Source organism: Dasypus novemcinctus, chromosome 5 (assembly GCF_030445035.2).
Source record: "Dasypus novemcinctus isolate mDasNov1 chromosome 5, mDasNov1.1.hap2, whole genome shotgun sequence".
NCBI lineage: Eukaryota > Metazoa > Chordata > Mammalia > Cingulata > Dasypodidae > Dasypus > Dasypus novemcinctus.
In genome coordinates, this window is record NC_080677.1 from 87,610,103 (window position 1) to 87,636,419 (window position 26,317).

General features: G+C 39.5%; 1 protein-coding gene and 1 long non-coding RNA gene across 8 annotated transcripts in view; one reads left to right on the top strand and one right to left on the bottom strand.

Moving 5' to 3' along the window:
- The window catches only part of DOCK4 (dedicator of cytokinesis 4), a 516,333-nt gene that overhangs the window by 354,217 nt on the left and 135,799 nt on the right, over nt 1-26,317 (bottom strand). The window lies entirely within an intron of this gene.
- Nucleotides 6,891-24,707, top strand: LOC131278521 (uncharacterized). Its single transcript, XR_009185859.2, has 2 exons — nt 6,891-7,214; nt 23,207-24,707. It is a non-coding gene; the product is annotated as an uncharacterized lncRNA (long non-coding RNA).

The window sequence follows — 26,317 nt, forward strand, 5'->3', positions numbered from 1 at the left end:
TCTAAAATTAAAGAAGTATCAATGTTTGTATATGTAGCCAGTGCTTCAAAGAGAATCTTATGATGAATATATTTCAATGTCATCAAGATGTGCTGATATATCTTAATCTCCACTGTATCTCCAGCACCAAAAACAGTGAAACCACGAGTGACAGTGGAGGGTCAACTTTGAACTATTTGTAAATACATACTTTTATAGAACTATATAGTCTATGATTTTTGCTATGTCTTTCCTGATAGTACAAAAGAGTTCATTGTCTTTAGATAAGCTGTGTAAGGGCACATAATAACAATGTATCTGCACACAGTTGCCCCAGAAAAGACAGAGAAGTTAAAAGCACATAACTAATTAAGGGAGAGTTCACCTAAAAGACACAAAGAACACAGAATTTCCCAGTATAAAATAAGCCATACTAAGTGAAGACATCCACAATACCTCCCACTCTGACCAACTGGAAAAGACCATCCTGAAGATCACAGCTTTGGTTCAAGAGGAGCCTCACCAAGGAAGCCCAAGGGCTCAAGGCTGCTGAACCCGCACTGGCTACATGCTAGACTTTTTCTTACCACCTTCTAACATCCTTCCACCTTATATCATGCAATCATAAAAATGAAGGGCATTTATTGATGGGATTCTTAAAACTCCCTATGTTTCATCTGCTACTTTATGCTTTTTGATTCTTGTATGTACCCTCTCAAAGATGTAATAGACTATGAAAACAAACCCTGGTCATGTTTTATAAATTTGCAGGGTTGAAGTGGGAGATACAAAACATGACCATATATTAGAACAGGGATCGCAGAGGATATCAGTCATATGGCATTTATGGGTACACAAACTCTGGCTTACTTTTGATTTTTTACATTCTTTTTTTAAAGGAAAGTGGCTAGCTTTGATAATTTTCTTACTTTGTGAATCCTGTCTCCCCAAACCTCCCTTGCAGCTGGAGTACAGTCAAGAAATTGGGTTCCATTAGTCAGATCCAAATCTTGATTTGAAAGGGACCTAGGTGAGGAAACAAGCTGAGCCCAGGGCATCCGTTTTGCTAGCTGGTGTTGGCAGAGACAGGTTTCTGCCGTTCAATGTGGCAGCAGCTTTGTGGATGACAGCAAGGCAGTGTGGTGTTGGGGCTGGCAGCCAGCAGCAGCTCTCTTGTCAGACCAATCCTGTGGGGGTGGTTCTAGGAAATGTTCATGGAAATTAGCCTAGAGCATGTTTCTGCATCCTTTCATAGAGTCTATAAACCAGTTCATATCCCATAATAAATCCCACTTAAGCCAGTTAGGTTGGATTCTATTGCCTGCAAAGAACCCTGGCAGATACAGGACCCTCTGGAAAGAAAAGGTATTTTAAAAACTGCAAAAGATCCCGGCAGTGGAGCAGAAGTTTCATATGCTAGCTCACCGTCACTATACTGGAGGTTGCAGGGATGCTAAGTCTCTGTTTTGTTTAGGATCATTTCAATCAAAAAAGCAAGAGAGATTTCCCTCTTGGTCCCCAGAAAAGGTGGGAAACAAGGGCTTCCTATACTTGATCCTTTGTCAAAATGTGAGATTCTGTCAACTACAAGAAGGTAGCATAGTGGCGACTGGACAAGCAATCAACAGAGTTGAGTTCTAGCCTTCATTCTGCCAGTTACGAATGTGGGTTCATGGGTAAATTGTTAAAACAACTTTAAACTCATCAACGTACTCTCCCCTCTCTCACTATGTTCTCATTTCTCAAATATGCCAAACTTTTTCCTCACATCAAGGCTTGTGTGTGAGGCTTCCTTAGCCTGAAGACTCTTCCCCAGATGTTCTCATGCACAACCAGATTTGGGGCTACAGAACTAGATGACTTCCAATGTTCATTACAACACTAATTCATGTCCATAGTACCTGTATCATGATACTTTTTTCCCTCAAGTCATCAAACCATTCCAAAATAAAGAAGAAAAAACACTGTTGGATTTAAGGGAGAGCCACGGACATTATTGTATGATATGACTCTTGGCATCCAGAATGGAGTTTCTGTCCAAGGATTAAAAAAATTAAGGGAGTGCCATGGGCCTTACCATGTGATGTAACATCATGTGCACAGAAGGGAGCATCTGTCGAAGGACAGAACAAACACACACACTGACTTTCATACTTGAGATTGAAAGCAAATCCCCACCCCACCCCCAGTGTTAGCTGTGATTATCTCCAGGTGGTGAGCTCATCGGAGATTTCCTATCCCTCTTTTTTCTCTTGTTTAAAAATGTTACACAATGAACGTGTTTATAAAGATGAAAAACAATCATATTACTTTAAAAAAAAAAAAAAGATTGTGTTTCTAGAATCAAATTGGGTACTGCCATCATACCAAACAAGCAAAACACACAACACTGGAACATCTAGTTGCTGGTCTGAAAGGCCATCGGGCAGTGCTTCTTCCTGATGGTTGCCAGAAGAATGAAATGTGCCCTGGTGCAGGCGAGAGAGGGGTGTGAGGGTGAGCCAGTCAGAAAGGTATTTCCAGAGGAGGTATGACTTCAGCTAAGTCCTGAAGGGGTGGAAAATATACGAAGAAAAAAAAAAAATAAAGCCTTTTACATTCTCACTAGATGATACCTGGAGGGCTTAAGGGAAAGAAAATAAAAATGTATAAATGGCATGGTAAAGTACTGGGACTGCTGCCTTCCTCTGAGCAGTATTACTTGCAGGAAACAGGCAGGGACGGGTTTCCTGTCAGCTCTTCTAGAACTGATAGCTTTGATTTGCCAACAGGAAAACTCCCCAGAGCAGGAATGACGTACAAACATGCCTTCAAAGGCCACCACTTGAAATCCCCCGGTACTCTTAAACCCGTACCTTGCCACTGCAATGGGAAACTACAGTAGACACCTATCAGCAGGAAACTCTGGCTGCTTGTTGCCACTAGGAGGTTAATTATTAGCACTTCTGGTGAAAGATACTGAATGACTTAGGCGGCTTCAGTGTAGCTACAGCCAATCTTAGCTCATTAATCATGTACTTAGAGTGTTCCTCTCAAAGCAGGTATGTAATTATACACAATGCCAAAAAAATTATGTGTGTCCCACACAATAAGGGAAAGGGAAAATAAAGCAAAATATAATAAACTCCAGATCACTTTGTTTCTACATAATCTGTTGTCCCTATTTGTTTACTTACTATGGGGAAGTTGTATAAAAAGGACCAGACTGTTGTATATTCAGAACCCAGTATCACCTGTATGTAGGGGTATACCTTTAGTCCAGGCACGATGTCTCTGGATCAGTTTCTTGAATGTAAAATGGGAAGAGTGTCCTCTATCACTCATTGGGTTCCTGAGAAGATCAAATGATGTTAGAGCACTTTGTAATGTTATACATTCCTAGATTGCATTGGCTCAGAGAGGGAGGCAGTACCACACAGTAGGTAAGAGCACTGGCTTTGGGGCCACATAGACTGAGGGTGAATCCCAGCCCCAGCCTTCTCTAGGTATGCAAAAGTGTGAAAGTTATTTAACCTCACTAAGCCTTTGCTTCCTCTTCTGTAAGACAAAGCTACTATCTACCCACAGTTTACTGTGAAAATTAAAAGAAACCATGCAAAGCGTTTATAGTTCCTGACATGTCAAAAATGGATACAAATTATTCTGATAATTATTACTTCTGCCTCCAGCCAGGATCTGCCTACAATGCAACCTAAAGTGCAACGGGTCTTCTCTGAAAGAAACTTTCAGGAAACTACTCATTGGCTGATGGGAGACTCACCATCCTTGAGACAGAAATGGTGACTTATTCATTCCTGCAAAGAGTGGATGCTCAAATACTGATTACAGTAATGGTCCTCAGATCCCTCTTGTGGATTCTGAAACCTTGTTATAAGGAAAGTTTCCCTCTCCCTTGATTATCCCCACATGATTCACCAAGGAATCATTTCTTTATCATAAAAAGACCCAGTTAAAAACAAAACAAAAAGCAGAATATTAATGGATTATATCATTAGGATAATTTCCAACTTCTAGCACTAATTCTTCACCCCTACACAAAATGTGCCTTCTTCAGAGCAGTGCATGTGCCTCCCATTTGAAATGCAGTCTCATGTACCTTGAAGAAAGTGGAATGGCTCTCCTGACATCACAAATGATCTGCTGCCTGACATCTGCACTGCTAGACAATGATCAAAACAAGTAAATTTTTGTCTTCAGGTAGATGATGAACCAACACTTTTCTTCTGAGAAGAATGTGTTACCGTGGCTACATGGCCTAAGTAAATTCTTAACATTCACACCTTTGCTCATTTTTTCTTATTCAAGCAGCCACTCAATCAACTATTATTGAAAGACACAATTCTTGCATTCAAGTGTTCTTAGCCTAATGAGGGAAGCAGTACTTTGTGAAAGTTAGAAGACAGGGCTTTAAAGGAGGGGTTCTTAACCTTTTTTTTTTTTTTTTTAATTCCATGGACCCCTTTGCCAGACAGGTGAAAACCATGGACTCCTTACCCACACTATACTGTGTATTATTTAATAAATATATTACACCCGCACCAGCGTGCCCCCACAAGAATAGCCTTCTTTTTAATTTCAATTCAAGCTAATGGACCCCTGTGGCTAAGAACTCTTGCTCTAGCGTTCAAATAATGTTTGAATCTCAATTCTCCCTCTTGCTAGCATGACTCAGGAAAAGTAGGTGAACCTCTCAAAGTCTGTTTCCTTATCTATAAAATGGGGGAAATAATACTTGTCCCACAGGGTTATTATGAGGACTGAATAAGATAAAACATATATAGTATAAAACATATACAGAGTTTCTTACACAAAGAGTTTTAAAAATGTCGGCTGCCTTAATATTTCGTAGTAGTAGTTTGTAGTCCTGATGGTAGACATGCAGTGGCAGAAGCATGTATGGGCCGGTGTGAGAGCACAGATGCAGGATGCCCAATACAGTGGAAGAAGACAGAAAGGACTTCCTGGAAATGCAGACACCTGCTACCCACCTGGATGGAAATTGTCAAATCGGCAAGGAAGAGGGAACAGAAAAGGTTGCAGTGAGATGTCCAGGCACATTTCCCCAAGGTCATACAGTCCATGCTAGGCAAAATGAGGAAAGGTGGGGCATAAAGGTGGGAAGGAAGGCTGGATTTTTTTTTGACAGGAAAAGTAGATCCATCTAGCTGAAAGGTAATGGTGATCCCTTGAAGGATCTGAAGCAGCTGGAAGAGAATCACATTTTAACAGCTTCCTGTTAGTGGCAGTGTGGAAGATGGATTAGATGAGATGAGAAAGACAGTAAGATTAAACAGGAAGCAGCTACAAGGTCAGGGAAGAAATCTTTTAAGCCAAACTGATGTAATGATGAGAAGGATAAAGGGGCAATTAATGAAAAAGATATTTAGCTCAAGCAGTTGAGTGCCTGCTTCCCATATAGGGGGCCCAGGTTTGATCCCTGTTACCTCCTAAAAACAAAAAATAAACAAACAAACCAACAGAAAACACCAATTCAGGGGAACCGGTGTAGCTCAATGGTTGAGCGCCAGCTTCCCAAATACGAGGTCCCAGGTTCAATCCCTGGACCCTGATACCTCAAACAAACATTTAGGAATTGGACTTAGAAGGATATGCATGCCTCAGCAGAGTCCCAGAGACAGATAAAGTAGATACAACCCCAGGTATTGGTTCTTCTGAGGGCTACAGAGACCCACAGGTTCTATGGTCATGGCAGATGGAGTTCAGTGCCATGTCAGTTGGCCTTGCTTTGGAGTTTGTGGTTCTGTGTGATGGAGCTGGACTCAGATGTGATCTTTGTCCACAAGTCTCTCCTGGTACTTTTACTGGATCTGTAGTTGGCGCTGGGGTTTAGTGTATACCCAGGGCACTTGAATCTCTGGACTGACCATGTGATAGCCAGGCCCTGGGCCTCAACAGACTTCAGATCCTGCACTCTGGTTTATTGGACTTACCCCACTCAGCTAACATGGAGTTGAAGAAGGTCAACCACCACACCATGGAGCCAAGAGTGCCTACAACTGAAAGCAGGAGGATTGAAATTGCATTCAGCATCCATGTGAAATCTAAGCCCCCTCTTGTTACAGATGTGGAGTGGACAAAACCATTCCAAGGTCCACAGGATGGAGGAATACAGATTAGAGTGGACTTACTGATAATCTATTCATGAACTATTGTGATTAGTAATCAAAGAAAATGCGGCATTGGTGTGGAGAAAGTGGCCATGGTGGGGGTAGGAAATGGGAGGAAGAGATGAGATGTGGAGGCGTTTTTGGGACTTGGAGTTATCCTGGGTGATGCTATAGGGACAGTTACTGGACATTGTATGTCCTCCCAAGGCCCACTGGGTGGAACGTGGTAGAGTGTGGACTATGATGTGGACCATTGACCATGGGGTGCAGCGGTGCTCGGAGATGTGTTCACTGGATGCAGTGAATGTCTCATGATGATGGAGGGGATTGTTGTTGTGGGCGGAGGAGTGGGGTGGGAGGTATGTGGGGACCTCATATTTTTTTTAATGTAATATTAAAAAAATAAATAAAGACCAAAAAAAGCACATAAATGATGATGTCATTCACTGAGAGAAACTATGGGAAGCACTGGACTTTTTGGGGGGGAATTATGTTTTGGTTGTGATGAATTTTAGATAGCTATGGAATAACAAGTTAATAATACTCAATGAGAGGTTGATAATATGGATTTTTGAAGCCCAGATAAGAGGCCTTCCAAACAAAGAGAGTTAAAAACCATATATGAAGCTATGGTTTGTTTTAGTAGCAGTGTTTTGACACTTAAAAAAAAAAAATCTAGGCCATGGGACTCAGAGATGATATATAGCCCATATAAGGAAGTGAATGTGAAAACAAACTCCCTCCATCTACAAGGAAAGGGGAAGTCTTGGGCACGTTAGCTCTACCCATATTCTCCTCCTACTTTTCCCAGGATCTTCATGAGAATTTTGTTCCAATGACAATTGGAAGGTAGGTACTTGGGGTTGAAGTAGCATGACAAAAGCAGTAACGACTACGCATTGAAGAGCCCAATGATGTGTGGGCCATTCTGTTATAACCTTTTTCTACCTACAAAACAAAAAAAGCCTGCAGACACTTAGAGAAAAAAAATTAAAGAACTTGGTGCAGAAGATGTTTTTTGTATAGAAACTCTTGCACTCAGATCAACAGTGCTTTGGCTTACATGACATGACTGAAGAAAGAAAAAATACTTCCTCAACATAATTTGTAAGTATAATACCTTGAAATTTAACTGATCCTAACCAAGTTAAATTACAAAGCTTTACCATTCCACCACTGAAATAATCAATCAACATTTTTAAAGTTCTATTATTTTCACTAATTAAAATGATCTAAAAAATTATTCTATTTCAATAGGAATATTGTACCAATTGTAAAAGTATTACATTCTCAGAGAGATTTTCAATCTTCTCAAAGGAATACAAGTATAATTCTCATAAATATTTTCTAACCTCTGAAATCATTTTTATTCAGTTATCTTCCAATTTTTATCTTCTTACTTACAAGTCTTTGCCCTTAGCATAGAAAAACAAAAAATGCACTAGCTTTAGAAAAATGTTCCAGGACCAATAGGCAATACCGACAGAAATAAAGCTATGAAGAAGTTACCATAAGAAACTTGTCAAAAGAGTGGAACCTTCCTTACATTTCCAGTTAAAATGTTAAAAATGATTATAATAAAATAAAAAATTACTCTCTGTCTATATATTTACAATTTTAGCGGAATTCTTTGACTAAAGGTTGAAGTGAGACATATACCTTTTATCCTGTTGAACTCTGTTGAACGCACTTTACTGAAAACGAATATGAAAATTAATTCTTAAGCCATAACCTACTTCGATAACATAGGAAATGGGAATTCACAATATCTTCTGTTTTGTTTCTCAGAGGCTCTTATAAAAGAGTTCCCAATTCTGGTTCTAAAGCTTTAATGAATAAGCATTATTTCCATTTTTCTAAGCATTCAGCAGTTATAAAGAACTTATAAATTTAACACCTCTTTAGAAATCTCACATGTAAAAAAAAAAACAAACAAAAACAAACCCTATCTATGACCAGCTTGGAAATAACATGATAGTAGCAAGTTAGTCAACAATCTATTCATTGATTCTTTACTAAACACCTATACAAGACATTATACTAAACAATAGTGACCTATGATCTCTTATCTGGGGATCAGATGGTTGAGAAATTAAGAATTTTTCCCAATTTTGAAAAGTTGTTTTAGGTAAATATCATGTATAATTAACCTTCTCAGCCAGGTGTTCAGGATCCAGGCAGAGCTAATATTTCCACAGCAACATGTATGACTATTATATCAAGAGGTCAGATTAAATTTTACTGACAAATGAGTTGTAAAAAGATTTAGATTTTCAGATATTTGGGGATTTGGGGATGACAGATAAATAAGATACAACTTCTATGTCAAGGAGCTGATAGTCAAACAGGAGGAAGATATTAATTTACTCCACTGTGTAATGACGTTATGAAGCTATCAGCTCCAAAGTCACCCTTATCACCCTGTGCTCTGAGATGCTAAGCTGGGACTCTGCAAACCACATTTCTGCTGAACCAGTTTCTGGCCCAGGTTAGGATCTGCCATTAGGGATGCTAGTGGGAGATTAGAACACTGAGGAGGGAGAAGGGACACAGTCCTTCTGGCCTAAAAACCTCCTATTTGCCTCCTATCCACCATTCCCAGGAGTGTCCCCGGGCAATGCCACTTCACCCCAGTAGTGGCCGCCCCTCTAGCGGCATTGGAATCTATTGGGCAAGCATATTCGTCAGGGTTCTCCCAGAAAAACAGAACTGACCGGATATTTATTATAGGAATTGGCTCACAAACCATGGAGACTGGCAAATCCAAATTCCCCAGAAAAAGTGGCAAGGTGGGAATTCTGATGAATGCTTCTATGAATTCTCCAGAAGCTGGCTGGTTAAAGTAGAAATGGAAACTCTCTCTTATAAATGCTGAAATCATCAGTTCTCCTTTTAAGGCCTTTAATTGATTGGATAAGACTTCTCTCATTGCTGAAGGCAAGCTCCTTGGTTGATTGTAGACGTAATCAAGTCATAGAGGAAATTACCTAATGGTTTAAATCCATGAAATGCCCTTAACAGTAACAATTAGGCCAGTGCTTGCTTGACCAAACTGGACACTATAAAGAAGCCAAGCCAACACTTTAACCATCAAAGCAGGTGTGGCAGTTCGCAATTTTATGAATCCTAAAAATAGACCGTTTGAAACTAATCTCTTCCTCTGGGTGGGATAATCTTTGATTGCACTAAATTCCATTGAGGGGCCTCTGATTCAATTACTTGAGGTGATTGCTTTAGGGCTTTCAATTGGACTAGGTCAGTAAGGTGTGACTCAGGTTGAGTCTCTACCCCCATGCTGGGTCTGCTATAAATGGACACTCAGACAGAGAAAAAAGGGAGCCAGCATATTTGATTCTGCAACGTGAGACAGAGGAATGCTTAAGCACGAAGCCCCCAAGAGGCTGGGTCTACAGAGCAGCTCAAGAGGACAACAGCCCTGCTATATGCCTGAGAGCTGACAGCTGAACTTGGGAAGAGAGAGTAACAGCCGAGACAGATAAAGGAAGGCTGGAAAGAGATAAACCCTATGTCTGGTTGCTCACAGCTGAGCTCCAAGAGACGGTAGATTCTGGAAGGGAAGGCAGAAACTTCCCCAAAGATGGTTGGCCATCTTGCTTCACCATGTGGCAACAAAACCAGGATCAAAAGCTGCTGACTTTTGTGAGAAAGCACCTCTTATGGTGCCTTGAGGTGGGCTTTTCACAGTATTGGAACTGTAAAGATTTTATCCCAAATAAATATCCTTTATAAAACCCAACACAGGGGAAGCGGACTTGGCCCCATGGTTAGGGCGTCCATCTACCACATGGGAGGTCCGTGGTTCAAACCCCGGGCCCCCTTGACCCGTGTGGAGCTGTCCCATGTGCAGCGCTGATGCGCACAAGGAGTGCCCTGCCACGCAGGGGTGTCCCCCGCGTAGGGGAGCCCCACGCGCAAGGAGTGCGCCCCGTAAGGAGAGTCGCCCAGCGTGAAAGGAAGTGCAGCCTGCCCAGGAATGGTGCCGCACACACGGAGAGCTGACAAAACAAGATGACGCAACAAAAAGAAACACAGATTCCTGTGCCGCTGACAACAGAAGCGAACAAAGAAGAATACACAGCAAATAGACACAGAGAACAGACAACTGCGGGGGGGGGGGGGGGGGGGGGGAGGGGAGAGAAATAAATAAATAAATAAATCTTAAAACCTACCACATTTCTGGTAGTTTGCATCAGCAGCCCTTGGGCAAATTAAAACAACACTTGCAGAATCAGCCTCATGTGTCCCCAGACCCCCCCAACCAGAGAACTCAGCACCAGCTGTCCAGCTACCCCTCCTCAAAGGTCCACTAGGACCCTTTAAAGGTCCACATGGACCCCCTTCTCAACTCAGCTACAGGAGCACCAGAAGAACAGCATACTACCTCAGAGATCTGTTTCAGTTCTGCAGGGCTTCTCTAAATTTCTGAGCTTTAATCATCCAGCCTTTTCCCTACAGCTGCAATCTCACTGATGCTTCAGTGTTATCTTCTTTCCTTGTCAGTTTCCTAGTTAGCACCTTCATACCAAAGTTAACAAATCTTTAAATTAAAGTATCTCTGTTCAAGTACCTGGTGTAGTTTCTGTCCTAAATGGACTCTGGCTATAGCAGGCTATAATTAAAAAAGGAACACAGATGATGGAAAATACATTCTAACAGTGGGGTCAGGGAAAGAAAGTGAAGGGCTAATATTTGAGCTAGGTCTGACCAAGGCAGAATGGAAACCACCAGAAGAATGGAAAAAGGAGATATTCTAATAAAGATTTAACAGAAAACAACAACATGAAGTATACAGCCTATATAGTAGTATACAGTATATATTTTGCATGGGAAAGAGGCTAAGTAATGTTTTACCTAGACAAGAGAGAGCTATGGAGACTCACATCAGTTCCCTGTTTTAGATAGCACACACAGCACTGGCGGTAGCATAGAAGAGGACTTGGAGATCAGCTAGAAAGCTTCATGCTAACACAAAGTCTATCCTCTGAAGAGTAATATAACTTAACAGGAAATTCACTACTCATACTCACTAAATATTGTATAATTGAATATAACTGATTCCCATATTTGGGGCCACAGATCATCAGCTAATAATGGAATGTCAGCCACCCCAAAAGGTAATATGACAACTTTAAATTTCCGAACCAAAGATTTTCATTAAAAAGTACTTCCATCAAGGTCCAGCCACTGTCCTCTCTTAATATAAACTCACAATGAAACTTGTGATGTGTATACACATAAGTGGGGCTAAAGTTGGCCTTTTAAAAAAAAATGTTTCCTAGACAAATAAAGAGTATAACAGGAATAAACTTTCCAACCCAAAAGAAGTACACAAACTATGCAGTGATTACTGATTTCTCATCTCTATTTAACTCCTACACCATATAAAACTTTAATACGATATTATTCACTCATGTCCTTGTACTGTTATTTTATGTTCTTTCTTAAGTTAGATCATAAAATTACTTTGTCAAGGGGAAGTGTCACATCTGACACTCTCTCTACATTAACATTGTATCTGTCACAAGGAGTAAAAATTCCTAAAATGTTTGCTGACTTCAATTCTAAAAATAAAATCTTTTCAGCTATTGACTTAGATAATTCTATAATAAATATTACATGGAACTCTTTAGCTAGAATGGTTCCCAGTAATTTGAGGGTGAACAGCATGATTTTATTTACCTTTATATTCCCTGGGAACAAGCATAACACCTTGCTCATAGCAGGCCCTCAATAAATATTTCTGATTTGGATTGACTAAGTAAAAGAAGTCAGGGTCTTTAAAATATTTTGAAATCAGACTCTTCATTAATATAGGGACTGGAAAATCAGAGTTATAAAGACATACTGGATTTGGCAAAAATGGCTAAGTTTTTTTGGGAATCTATTCCCATATTTAATGGGTTGCTTTAAAAACAGATGAAAAAAGCTTAGGATACCTTGGCATACCTCTACTGATTATTTGATGATCTAAGACATCTGGCTTTTTTGATTATTTTATTATTTATGGGATTCCACCCTAAGGCTGACTTAATATTTTCAAAATATGTTTTGCAATATTTGGACATTTTCCAGGTAGCTCACTTTAATACACATTTCCCTAAATATTCACTGTATCAGGAATTTTGATCATTATTCCTTTATGAATCCTAAATTCAAGGTAATATGTGTGCAGGGTTTAATGAGACAAAATGAAATTTTAAAAAACCAATTTCTGTTTTGTTTTTAAATTTCTGTTAACACCAGTAAGATTTCATTTAAAGCTGAAATTAAACTTAGAACTACTCAATTTCTCAGTTTCTCGTAAGTCTCCTTTTCTGAATATACATTAGGAAGAACTAAATTTATACAGGGTTTAATTTTTCAGGAAAGAATACTACATTTTAATTAAGAGATGGCCAAATATACCATTTCTTAAAGATTTACAAGCACACCATAATTTATACTTATTTCCAATAGCATTAAACAAAGATAGTACAGTCTAGAGATTTTTCTCAAAGGAATCTCTTAAACACAAATGGCAAGTTATGTATGGTAAGTACAGTAGTTAGACTACTTGATTTTATTCAATGGGAAGCCAAGATGGGAATGAGAGAGAGAAAATCCAAAGGGAAAGGGAAAAGAACAAGTGAACACCAACTGATAATCAACAAACAAGGTTAATACATGTCAGCAGACAGAGGTTGGAAACCCAAACTGATCTTAGGGATACGTCTTTCCCCCAATGACAATTTGAATGAATACCTACTAAATTAGATTATCCAGAAAGGAAAAAATGCTACCAAAGCCGGAGAAAAATGATACCAAGGAAGAATGCAACACCTCTCGGTTCCTTCTGAACATTAAGGATAAAAACAGAACAGTACATACATCGACAAAATGTCAAATTTACATCTGCATGACAGGAAAGACAAATTTATATAAAGGGAAAGATTCTCATTTTATACTACTTTATTATAAAAACATTTAAAATGTTTATGGAAACTAACATGTCTTCTAAAATATATTTTTCATAAAATGGAAAATTATGAATCAGCTCTGACTTGTGTTTAAGAATGACAGAATAAATATTCAGAAAGAATCATTCATAAGCATACTATAATGAGTGGTGGTACCATGTATTACAAAATCACATTTTAAATCACGGTATATAACAGACCGACTTCAAAGAGCACCTATAATTTATTTATGCATGTGTGTGTACACATGTATTCTTCTGTATATATTTTTAACACACCTATATTTCATCTAAAGAATCACTGAACATTCTACATTGAATGTTGACATTGGAAAGCATTAATACTTATAATTTTCTCTGTAATGATCTTGAATATTTAGAACATTATTTATTCCCATACCTTTGGAAAAATAAAAGCTATAATCAGTAAATTTAATATATAAAACGTAGCTAAGAAATGTCAAAGCAGACCTGAAAAGAGAATAACAATAAGCAGCAATCACTTTGTGGTAGGTATTCATTAAAAGTACAATCCTAAGTGAACAAAACTCTGAATACATATTATATTTATTGAACATACCTGCGCAGATGTTACACTAGTGATAATGTTGAAAAATACGGAAAATTGGTCTTTAATAAATGGATCATCAATGATAACTGGATCAACATACAAAAATTTATCTGATTCTTATTAAAATTTTAGGACTACGAGGTATATAAATATGATCTTTTTTCTTTCCTTTGGTTCTTATTTTCTTTAAAAAAAAAATAGCTGGTAAAAGACACTTTAATTAACATCAAATGTAAGCATTCCTTAAAATACAAACAAGAAAAAGTACCCTACATCTGAGTATATTATGCCCCCAACTACATTCAGATGCCACTAGAGGTATATTTTCTTACATAAAATAGACATAGTCCACAATTCTCCAGGTAAATAATTTTTTTTTTCTTAAAATTAACTCTCACCACTCTGATACTAAGAACAAAGTATAATCAGTAAGTCTAATTATTTGGGGAGAAACCTAACCAAAGTTACAGCAGCAAGCAGGGCACATAAAAAGATGGTGATATAGGCTGATAAACCCAATTAGGCAGCTCACTGTGAATTACTAAAACAAGATTTTTTAAGAGCTTGTCGGGTTAGAAGGGAGAAAAATCGCTACAGATAGAGCAAACCTTCTCCCCAAAGACAAAACTGTCAAATGGTATATTCACACTGATACCACACCACCGTCCATACACTGAGGCTGACTGGGAAGACAGGCAGAGCCATACGGAATGTCCAGAGAGAAGGAAGAACACAGGAAGGGCACACACATGTACTTTTCTGTTCAGTCTGGTTCTCTGTCTGAACACAAATTATTACCATCATTCTGATAGTATAAAACATTACTTAATATGATAGAAGGCAGGAAGAGTGAGAGAAAACAAAACAATTTACTTAAATAATACAAATCCATGTGAACTCCTGTACATTTGTTTAAAAATGTATATAACTGCAGGTATAGAAATCGATGGAGACGTCATTCTGTGTAAAGGACTGTTTCATCTCAAAACTAAAACTTCAATCAGAGTCAACTGTGTTACATGAAAGCAAGCCAAGAAAATAAAAACTCATATAACCACTGAGCTCACTATTAGAAATATAACATTCAGTAAAAAAAAAGCCATAAAAAAATCCCACTGTACCCGGATCATATATATATTACTTGTGAAATTTGGGCAGTAATGTATTAGAGAATACCTACAAGCCACAGCAAGCTCAGAGTCGAACAATGAGGACAAAAAGGGGTCCAGAGACAGTGCCCTATAAGGAGCAGTAGAAAGAACTTGGAGCTTGAAGACTATAAAAAAGAAAATACTTGAAGAGTTGACAGATGTAGCCTTGGTTTAGCTAATTAACTTTTCTGTGCTTTACTTTCCTAAGCTGTAAGACAGAAATAATGAAAGCACCCTATGGCTGGTGTGAAGGTTAAATTAGGTAAAACATACACTAGAACAACACCTAGTATATAATTGCTCTTATTAAGTGTTGGTGATTATTAACATTATTTCCTTATTTTCTATAGCCTCCAGAGGGCATAATTAGGAGCAATGGGTAGAAAAAGAGATTTTGGCCAAGTATTAGCTATAAATCCTACTTTCATATTTCAAAGATTCCTTATCTTCATTTTTTATCTAATCTAGCTGGAATGACTTCCAATAGGTCAGCATTAAAATTCCTATTCTTTTTTAGTTATGTATATTAAATTTCTTGTAGAAAAACTTAAAGCAAACTTTTTTAAAGCAACACTTCATTTACAAAAAGAAAAAATACTCTAATTTAGCTATTCAATAAATATGGATAATTAGAATTTCTTAAAAGAAGGACTGTCAGTAAAATACACGATACATATTTTGCAACATGCTTATATTAAAATGTAGTCATTGTTTATCTGAAATTCAAATTTAACTGGGACTACTGTGTTTTTATTTACTATACCTGACAACCCTGCTTAAAAAGGGGAATGTTAATAAAACTAAAAAGTAACTGAAAATGCTTGGAATATAAGTTTCTTGAGTCTACTTTTTTACTTGAGATGTTTTCTCATGTCAATAGGAAAATGTTACATATCTACTATTTTTTTTAACATTTCAGAAATTTTTCCCCTCTGACACATCCTTTAGTAATGCTTCAGATTTCCTGTGCAAGCTTAAGTTCCTCAAGAAGAGGTTGTGATCAGCTGAGTACTTGTGACAATATGTAGGAACATGACTTCCCATGAGACTAAAGGAAGACAAATGCTATGGAGACTTTTGCTTTCACCTCTATGAGGCACAGAAAATACCGTTTCTCTGTTCTAGCAAATATTTACACAACCAATGTGTTCAACTATTTTAGATGACCATGTCAAACAACATGTATTGTGTCATTTTCCTCCAGCTCTACAAATACAGCCATCATTTGAATGCTGTAAAATAGTAACTGGAGACAGCAAGAAATCTGATGTTTCAATTATATGCATATTTATGTCACTAAAAACTTGTGTATTATGTGACATTTGAGGTATGAAAAGCAGATTTAAAATAATTGTTCCAGCTGTTGTTCAACATTATAAAAGAAATTTCAAAAGAACTATAATGACTGTTGTCCTCCAAGAACCCATAGACCACAGATGGGAGCATGAAATCTGAGGAGACAACAAGGGTAAAGATGGCAACCGAAGCACTGAGACACAAAGGCCTACAAAAGAAGAACTGAAACAGGAAGAAGGAATGCAAGTGAGAGGACTGCAAGTTCTGGGGACAATTCAAGGAAGCAGTGAGGTTTGGAGGAGCTAGGAAGAACCTGGGCAAGCTGTCTTCCATGACTCAGTTTCCACATAGCCACTCCTTTCAGGGTTGTAAGGAACAAACAAAGCAATCATGTGAAAATATTCCAGGCACTACAAGATCTGTAGGAAATGCCAGTTACCATGGTCAAGAGTCAGGGCTCAGGGTGAGGAGAGAGTCCTCAAGGAATATATGAGATGGAAAATGCAGAATGGGTATTCATTATGTCCTCAGAACAGAACAGCAGAGAAAGAACATGGAAGAACTAACCCCCACAGGGACTATTCTAGAAAGCCTCCATGAGGGAAGTCATATATCTTGATGGTATTTGTGACTTTTATTTTAATTGTGGTAACATATATATAACAAAAATCATCATTTACCATCTTAAGTGTACAATTCAATGGCATTAATCACATTTACAATGTTGTACAACCATCACCACCACCCATTACCAAAATTTTTTTCGTCATTCCAAATAGAAACTTTGCACCTATTAAGCAATAAGCCCCCATTTACCCTTCCTCCCGGTCCCTGGTAACTTCTAGCTTTTCTGTCTCTTAGAATTTGTCTATTCTAGATATTTCTTATAAATGCAATCATGCAATATTTGTCCTTCTGTGTCTGATTTATTTCATTTAGCTTAATGTTTTCAAGGTTCATTTATGTTGTAGCATATATCAGAACTTTATTCCTTTTATGGGTGAATATTATTTCATTATATATATTCACATTTTCTTTACTCATCTGTTGATAGACACATAGATTTTCCACCTTTTGCCTACTGTGAATAATGCTGCTATGAACATTGGTGTGGAAGTATCTGTTTGAGTCCCTGTTTCAATTCTTTAGGATACTTAGGAGTGGAATTGCTGGGTCAGATGATAAGTATATATTAAGTATATGTTTAACTTCTTGAGGAGTCACCAAACTGTTCTCCAGAGAGAGTACACCATTTGATATTTCCAGCAGCAATGCACAAGAGTTCCAATTTTCCCACACCCTAACACTTGTTATTTTTTAATATTCTGTAATAAAAACTATCATAGTGGGCATGAAGTGGTATCTCAATGTGGTTTTGATTTGCATTTCCTTAATGCCTCATGATGTTTGAACATCTTTTCATGAGCTTATTGGCCATTTGTTCTTAGGCGGAATGTCTAGTCATGCCTCTTCCCATGTTTTAATTGGGCAATTTGTCTTCTTGTTGTTGAATTGTAGGAGTTCTTTATACATTCTAAATATTAAGCATTTAGCAGATATATGATTTGCAACCATTTTCTCCTAATCCTGTGAATTGTCTGTTCACTTTCTTGACAATGAACTCTGATATATGAAAGTTTTAAATTTTGACGCGGTCCATTTTATCTAGTTTTTCTTCTGTTGCTCATGCTTTTGGTGTCATATCTAAGAATCCATTGCCACATCTAAAGTCATCGTTGCAGCAAAGCCAGGAGTTTTGAATGGCAGAGAAACCCAAATGGTACTCAGAAAGGTGGAGGAACAGATTTATTACGCGTGGGCCCAGACGAGAGTCAATCTCCAAATTCTGAGCCCCATTTTCAGTTTTCAAAGGTTTATACAGGATTTTGTGTGGAATCAGCATGACTTTTGCTCATTGGCTAATGTTGGCTCATTGGCTAATTTTGCTAGGCAAAATTTTGCAACTGGGGTTACAGAAGTAGAAGGTAGGTGCAAAGTCGCAAGCTGATTTACAGAAGTGGGGGGCAGGAGTGGTTTGTTAGATTACAGAAGCAGGAAGCAGGAGATGTTCATTTGATATTCTCCTGCAAGGCCCTGTTCTCACAGGCTGATTTACAGAAGCTGGCTCATTATTTTTTTCTGCAAGGTTATGCTTTTTATTTCTCAACAATTTCCCCCTTAATGCCCTTCTAATTTTTATAGGGTGTTACTTGAGCTAAGTGGAAAAACAACTTAAGGTAGTAAAGCATTTTACAAAACACAAGTATGTTATTAAGATTAGTATCCTTTTAACTACATTGCAGTCTTTGGGAGCTGTAGTTGTTAGTCTAGTCCCAAACAGTAAGCCGAGCAGTCTGAAGAGGAACAGGAATCACAGGGAACAGGAGTTCAGTTAGTCAGGTAATAACAATTTTCAGTGGTTCCAGGCAATTTGGATTTTAAGGACAGTCAGGTACAGGGTGAGTTGTCCAGTCGTCTTGTTTTTCGTTGGAGTGTGTTCTTTTAACCTTATTATGATGAATCCAAGGGGCAATACCTGAAACTTTGAGAGCAGCGGGGGTTACAAGGATAACAGTAAGTGGGCCCATCCAGGTGGGCTGGAGGGACTCCTTCCAGCCTTTTACCTAAACTAGGTTTCCATATAAGTGTGGGTATACTGGCTGACCTAATGGTATGGGATCCCGAGACAGGACAGTTTTGTGTATTTGGGCTAGTTGCTGGAGAGTAGAATCCTGGCCGGTTTTTCCTAGGAGCCTGAGATTTCCCCTGAAGGTTTGAATAATTGGGGATGGTCATTTAAACAGAATTTCAAAAGGTGAATAGCCTGAGAGTGCAGGGGTGCATCTGACTTTAAGGAGGGCTATTGGGAGAATTACTCACGAGGCCAGTTTTTTTACAGAACTTGGCTAGGGTGGTTTTGAGGGTACTTTCCCTGAGCTCTGGCACTTATATGCTGTGTGGATCTTCCACTTAATTCCTAATATTTTTGCTGGCTCTTAGGTGATGGCTGTTATGAAAGCTGGGCCATTGCTGCTGCCTATGGATAAGGGTATCCCATGCTGGGGAACTATTTCTGGGAGCAAAGCTTTAGTTACTTCTTCCTTTTTTAGTGCAGGTGGGAAAGGCCTTGACCCGGCCCGAGAAGATGCACATCACTACTAGTACCTATATTTTCAGCTTGGTTTTATTTTTGTAAAGTCTGTTGTTAAGTTTTTAAAAGGGGCAGTTCCTGTCTGTTGGATGCCAGCTGGGGTCCAGGGACCTTGGGAGAGGTTGTTTTTAGCACAGGTTTGGCATTGGCTGTTAATAGTGGTACAGAGAGAGGCTATCTGGCAATGTACAACATTTTCTGAGCAGGGCTTTTAAAGCAGTTTTTCCCAGGTGGGTGAGCCAGTGGTGTTGCTGAACAAGGGTGTCGGCAGCCCCCTTTGGGATGAAGACGGCTATTTAGGAGTAGCCCGTTTCTCCCTGGGGTCTGGTGTCTTTTTTTTCTCTTTGCCCACTCCTGTTTTTCCCAGGTATAGTTTAGTTTTTTCAATGTGTTGCCCTAAAAGGGACAGGTGAGGCACTGGCAGCGGGACCTGCAGTTTGTGGGCTTTCTTGGCTGCCTGTCAAGCCGCTTCATTGGCTAGTGTGTTTCCTTTAGTAACTGCATCCGTTTCCTTCTCATGTCCCCGACAGTGTATGATGGCGACCCTGCTTGGCTTCCAGACTGCCTTCAGTAGCGGAAGGATTTTTTCTTTATTTTTGATTTATTTTCCCCTTGCAGTTAGGAGTCCCCTCTCCTTATAAATTGTTCCATGGATATGTACAGTAGTGAATGCATACTTAGAGTCAGAGTAAATGTTTACCGTTTGATGTCCGTTGCTGCCTGGGCGACGAAAGCTGCGTTGACTATTTTCTGGCTTTCCGGGGCTTCTGGGTTGAAGGGGGTATAAATCTTGAAGACTTTGCAGAGTTGCTCATAAAAATTTCCCAGAGGTTTTTCAGGCTTTTGAGTGACAGGAGGCTGCTTGGACATGTTTGTGTGCCTCCTCGCTTTTTTCTGCACCCTTCTGAGGAGGGCTTTTCGATATCGCTGAAGGGCAGCCCGTTCCTGATCTGCGTGAAAGTCCCAAGCTGGCTGAGCTCCTGGTGCCGCCTCTCGGGCCCATTTCTCTGGCTCAAAGACACCTGTGGGGGCCTGCTCTTACAAGCACTTCCTGGCTTTCACGAGGATCCGGCATCTCTCTATCGTATTGAACAGGGTTAGGAGGAGTTGGTGGCAATTATTCCAAGGGGGCATGGGTTTGGAAAATGGACTCCATGAGGTCAATAAGAGCCTGAGGCTTTTCTGAATATGACAGGGTGTGGTGCTTTCAGTTTAGGAGATCTGTAGTTGTGAAAGGCTGATAAAACAGGATTGGCCTTCCAGGATGGGCTGTTTCATCTGCACCGATTTGGGCTGGACCCTGTGTTTCACGGAGGGGCATCTGAAGGGCAGGTTGCGCTGATCCCAGTTTTTTCTGCCAAAGGGGTTTCAGGAACCCCCTGGGGGGGCTGATGGGGCTGGGGAGACTGAAGGTGGAGGAGGTTCTGGGAGATTTGCTTGTGGAGGCTCCGGGGCAGGGAGATGCCCTGGAATGGCTGGAACATACGGCGGGGGCAATGGTTTTCTTCCAGAGATTTTTGTAGAATAACAGGTTTTTGAGGTCCCGCCATTTGAGTTACTAGGACCCTACTCTGACCCTTCCTTCCAACACAGAATCAAACCTAAGGGGGCAGGGTTTGGGTAATTTCTAACCAGAAATTGATACAGGGAAACTGATCAGGGTGGCCAGGCATCCCAGTGACTGCCTGCCAAACTGCACGAACCTTGGTTACATCTAGGGCTCCCTCTGAGGGCCAGTCTACACCAAACTTACGCCACTCTAATTTGCACAGAGTCCGGAGAGATCTGGGGGACATACAGACACCATAATCCCCGGAAAAGCTTTTCTTGAAGTTTTTTAACACACAATTTAAGACTGTGAGTTTGGACTGTGATGATCCCATCCCTGACTGGTGTTACAGGATAAACAAAGGAGGGGATCCTCTCACGAGGCCACTCAGATGCCCACCTGTCCACATCTCTCACGAGAACTTAGGCTCGTCTTAGCTAAGGCGTCCGTGTAGAGTCCAGATTAGCTGTTATGCCATATGATATAGCCGCAGAGTACAGGTTGGGGCCCACTCAGACTCCACAGCACAGGCCGTGGAGCCACAAACTGGATCAGCAGAGGCAAGCCTCTGCAGTCCCCATTCATTCACTCAATCACTCAGAGGTTACACAGTCCCACCCAAGGGACTACCTTATCCTGGAATCTCAAATCTCGAGATTTTGGGAGGTGATCAGTCTCCCCTTCAGTCCGGAGACGGGCCTGACTGGGACTCAGAACCCCCTTATCTTTCCAGCGTCTTCTTATGTTGTTTAGTCCACCTCTCCACCAAGTCAGGCCGGGGCAGAGGAAGTGGCCCACAGGAATCCTTCCCCCTGTGGGAGGCCCCATCAAGGGGACCAGTGGCGCCGCCCCATTCGTGTGGAGATCTTCCCTGGCCACGCCCACCAATACCAAGCCAGAGGCTCAAAGGGCCTGCTTGGTTGGGTTTCCCCGTCAGGGAACCAAATGTTGCAGCAAAGCCAGGAGTTTTGAATGGCAGAGAAACCCAAATGATACTCAGAAAGGTAGAGGTACAGATTTATTATGCGTGGGCCCAGACAAGAGTCAATCGCCAAGTTCTGAGCCCTATTTTTCAGTTTTCATAGGTTTATATAGGATTTTATGTGGGATCAGCATGACTTTTGCTAACTGGCTAATGCTTTGATAGGTGAAATTTTTCAAGTGGGGTTACAGAAGCAGAAGGCAGGTGCAAGGTCTCGGGCTGATTTACAGAAGTGGGGGACAGGAGTGGTTTGTTAGATTACAGAGGCAGGGGACAGGAGTCATTCATTTGACATTCTCCTGCAAGGCCCTGTTCTCATGGGCTGATTTACAGAAGTGGGGGCAGGAGAGGCTTGTTAGATATTCTTTCTGCAAGGTTGTGCTTTTTAATTCTCAACATCATGAAGATTTCTTCCTATATTTTCTTCTAAGACCTTTATAGTTTTAGCCCTTCTATTTATTAGCTCTTAGATTCATCCATTTTGAGTTTATTTTTGTATATGTTTCTGAGGTAGGGAAAATACCTTCATTCTTTTGCATGTGGATATCCAGTGTTCCCAGCAACATTTGTTGAAGATGCTATTTTTTTCCCATTTAATGTACTTTGCACCCGTGTCAAATATTAATTGGCCACTGATGTACAGTTTGTGACATATTTTTATTCCTTTCTTATTTTATGTATTTTATCAGTGGTCTCCAATATTGCATAGTCTGTAGCAGAAATAAACAAGTTTTGTAGCTCCAGCCCCTAATATAGTACTCCCACATGGCTAATGTTTAATAAAAAATAATTAATTAATTTTTTTGTCTTTAAGGGGCCAAAAAGAGATAGCAATTAAACTTGGGACTCAAAAAGCAGAAACAGAAAACTGCTAACAGTATAATAATCCAAAATGTGAGACCAAAAAGAAATATTGCACAGTAATGGGGCAATGATCCCTCACCATCAGCCCCAGAACCCCAATCTTGGGGAAAGAAGTGTATCACCTTGATGACTTCTTGATTTGGACTTTTTTCCAGCCTTAAACCATGAGCAAACAAATTCCCATTGTTTCTCCTGACCCATTTCATAATATTTGCTTGACCAGTCAGGAAACTAAAATAGATAGTAAAGGGAGGAATAGTAACTGCACATTAACATAGAAGAACCGTGGTAGATAACCAAGTCAAATGACCCTGGTCACTGTGGTAAATTAGATTAGTGTTTGACAATTATTTACTTCCTCCCTCCCCACCTTCTTAGAAGAAGCATTCTTCCAGGTTCACCTGATGTTAGGTGTAATAATGTGGCTTACTTTGACCTATGAAATGTAATCAGATGCAAGCGAAGTAGAAACTGGAAGCATGCTCACACAGTTGGGTTAGTCCTCTTATACTCTACTATCACCCTAAGAAAAATTTTCTCTGGTTGGCTGTCTCTTCAGATTGGGCCCCAGAATAAACATATGTGGACCTGACCTGAGCCTAAACCACAGTGAGGAGCCAAGTCCAGGTAAGCCTGCAACATGAAGCAGAATCACACATCCAAGCCCAGCCTCAAGTTCCCCCACCCCTACCCCACCCATGCCAACGTGCATCCTGTAGATTGAGAATGAATGACCATTATTTTAAGCCACTGAGTTGTGAGATTGTTGGTTACATAGCAATAGCTGACTGGTACAGACAAAAAGAAAAGGCTAAAAGATGTTTAAATTACCTCTGTTTAAAACAGTTCCACTTAAAGTAAAATTTCTAGTAGAAGCTATTAAACTACCCTAAAGCTTAGCATTAAAGAGAACGCACTTTTCACTGACTGGAAATTCATTTATATAGAAAGCATCCCCAAATCACTAGCTAACAGTGTGACATGGTTCTTATAAGTTGTGTGTCCAGAAAACAGAACGAGCACTTCCTTTAAATAAAGTCTGCTTAGCTTTGCTGAACAAGTGAATAAATTTTCATCTGAGGCTCCATGCTGCTGACTAGCCATAAGAAACAGTCACATGATGCTGCAGGCTGAGGAAATGTTTACTTCACTTCCCACAAATAAACTAAGGCAGAAAATTTCCAGACCAGAATAATGAAAATGAAAGCAAACCCTGTTTTCTTAGAAAATCCCCATTCATGTTTACACAGGATAAAGTAATAGAGAGCTAGAGTTAATGACAAATCACAAGGATGTTCCCTGCTACCGTTTTTATGCTTCCACTTACTGAGCATTATCCGTGTGGCAAGCATTGTGCTGAGTGCTTTACTGGTATCTCTTCGCTTACACCATATGACCACCCTGTGAAGTATGCATTATTACCATCTGCTCTTCAGAGAATGAAAAAACTAAGTTGTGAAGAATGTACGTAACTTGACCAAGCTGTATGGCTAAGAAGCGGTAAGCAGAGATTTGAAGTCAGGCAGTTTTACTTTAAACAGTGTGCATAAACCCATATCCTATACAATGAGAAAATAGTTCAAGAGTCTTTATTTTAACACCAGAAACTACCATATAAGTCTGACCACAATACACTAACCTAATTTTTTCTCCTCAAATTGAGGAGATCTAACATGGTAACATTTAGAGGAACATTTGATAGCTTCTCCCCAGGCCTTAAATGCTTCCTTGTAATCAAACTGACAAGATACTAGAGAACAATTTCAAATACTCTTCAGAAACCAATAAACAAAATTAGAGATTAAAAATCCATAGCTGATCAAAACTAATGGGGCCGAGTCAAAAAGACAAAGGGGCTACTGGCAATGTGAGCAAAAGAATAATGATGACAACGGAAAGACATCCAACATATAAAAATTCATGAGTGCATGGGAGTGAGAGAGAGAGAGAGAGAGAGAATAATAGAATAAAAACACTTAAGAAATCTAACAACCAATGCAAAGAGGGACTTTAGTTAGATCCTGAATTAAAAACACGCACACAGCAAAAAAAAAAAAAAATATATATATATATATAAAAACACATCCTTTAAAACAACAGAAACATTTTAATATGGACTGGGTATTAACATGATATTAATTCTTAGAAATGTTCATTACGTCTGGCACAATGATGAGATGCAACTTAGTATTTAAAAAAAGAGTCCTCATTTAAAAACGCATACTGAAGTATTCTGAGGTAAAATGAAATACTCTTTAGTAGAATTTGCCTTAAAATATTCCAGAAAAAGAAAAAAAGGTAGGGGGAGTAGATGTGGCTCAGGCAGTTGAGTACCTGCTTACCACATGGGAGGTCTCAGGTTCAGTTCCCAGTGCTCCTAAAAAACAAGCAAACCCAATTCAAGGGAGCCATTGTGGCTCAGTGGTTGAGCATCAGCTTCCCACACACAAGGTTCCAGGTTTAATCCCTGACCAGTACCTTAAAAAAAAAAGTTAGTACATGAGGTTGGGTAGATGAACTATGGGCAAAATCTGAATAATTCTTGAAGTTCAGTAAATACACAGACTCATTATACTATTTTTGTATAAATGTGTGTGCAAATTTTCATAATAAAATAAAATAAAAGGAAGATAGGGAAATAAATGCTATTTATTTATGTTACCATAAATGCTATTTATGTTACCATGGGTAACATTTTTTGAAATACAGGACTATTAGTAAAGCTTCAATTAATATCCTGTCTGTCTCCATCTCTATTTTAGAGCTGTAATTTCACATTAAATAACTGAATTTGGGTAAGACTGTGTTTTGTATAACATGAGAGAGTACAGTGGACATAATCATCCCAGGGTCCACAGGCTGGAGGAATAGAGTATGGATTAGAGAAGACTTACTGATATTCTACTATAGAACTATTGTGATTAGTAATGGAAGAATTATAGTATTGATGTGGAGAAAGTGGCAATGGTAGTTGCTGAGGGTAGGGAGAGGGAAAAAGAGATATGATGTGGGGGCATTTTCAGGACTGGAGTTGTCCTGGGTGGTGCTGCAGGGACAGATGCTGGACACTGTGTGTCCTGCCATGGCCCAAAGGGTGGACCAGGGGAGAGTGAAAATGTATTCATCAAATGCAATTCACCAAATGAATGTGCCATGATGATGAAAGAGGTTGTTGATGTGGGAGGAGTGGGGTGAGGGGTTGGGGGGTATATGGGGACCTCATATTTTTTGAATGTAACATTAAAAATAAATAAAGAGAAAAAAAATAGAAAATTAAATTAAAAAAAAATTTAGAGAGGGGAAAAAAAACAAGAGCAACAAAATACATACATTTAGTACATATTTACTGATTCCCTACTATGTATGCCCTTCCCAGTCAAAAATCCAAAGTTGTGGAAATACATCAGTGTACATGACTCGGTTTCTCTTGTTAAAATAGTGGTTGCAAAAAAAAAAAAAAAAAAAAAAAAATCTAGCAAATGTCAGCTTTACGCTTAGGATCAGAAATCAGGATGTGGTAACAGAGACAACTTCCCAAATTAACTTTGGCCTGTAAAATGCCAATAAAACCCAGCTCAGAAGTCACATCTAACTAATGCTGGCAGTGCTTACACTGAACCAAGACCACCTACATGCTTAACTGTTAAGCACATAAAGGGGAATTCAATAC